The sequence below is a fragment of the Rhincodon typus genome, chromosome 11 (assembly GCF_021869965.1).
Source record: "Rhincodon typus isolate 14 chromosome 11, sRhiTyp1.1, whole genome shotgun sequence".
Lineage (NCBI taxonomy): Eukaryota > Metazoa > Chordata > Chondrichthyes > Orectolobiformes > Rhincodontidae > Rhincodon > Rhincodon typus.
In genome coordinates, this window is record NC_063342.1 from 928,070 (window position 1) to 928,317 (window position 248).

The window sequence follows — 248 nt, forward strand, 5'->3', positions numbered from 1 at the left end:
AAAAAGCTTTTCTGATGAAGGGTCTAGGCCCGAAACGTCAGCCTCTCTGCTCCTACGATGCTGCTTGGCCTGCTGTGTTCATCCAGCCCTGCACCTTGTCATCCTACTTTCAACATTTAGTGTACATAGAACATAGAACAGTACGGCACAGTACAGGCCCTTCGGCCCACGATGTTGTGCCGACCTATTATCCTACTAAGATCAAACTATCCTGCATACCCTACATTTTACTATCCTCCATGTGCCTA

At 47.6% G+C, this 248-nt stretch overlaps 1 protein-coding gene across 2 annotated transcripts in view; it reads right to left on the reverse strand.

The window, feature by feature from the left end:
* Positions 1–248, reverse strand: part of slc37a1 (solute carrier family 37 member 1) — an 85,678-nt gene that overhangs the window by 46,941 nt on the left and 38,489 nt on the right. The window lies entirely within an intron of this gene.